Source organism: Haliaeetus leucocephalus, unplaced genomic scaffold (assembly GCF_000737465.1).
Source record: "Haliaeetus leucocephalus isolate CR32 unplaced genomic scaffold, Haliaeetus_leucocephalus-4.0 Scaffold605, whole genome shotgun sequence".
Taxonomy (NCBI): domain Eukaryota; kingdom Metazoa; phylum Chordata; class Aves; order Accipitriformes; family Accipitridae; genus Haliaeetus; species Haliaeetus leucocephalus.
In genome coordinates, this window is record NW_010973041.1 from 2,573,612 (window position 1) to 2,573,928 (window position 317).

The window sequence follows — 317 nt, forward strand, 5'->3', positions numbered from 1 at the left end:
TAGGTCACCTTGGTTAATATAACAGGTCAAAATTCTCTGCGCACTGCAACCGCATCATAAAGCCCATGAACCAATAGACAAGATGGCTATGACTTGGGCAGCGTGCCTGGCCAGTGAGCGCATGCGTCATAGATTGCAACCGAGGCAGACTTTTGGCACCCGCTGGCCACGTGTGCTAAAACCCGTTCCTCTGCAAATGTATAGATACCGGGATTTTCGGAAGAGCATCGGGCTGGTGTACGGTGAGGCCATCGTTGCCTCTGTGGGGACGCCCACGGAAAGCTGGCACCTACCGATTGCTGGGCTGAGTTCGCGGA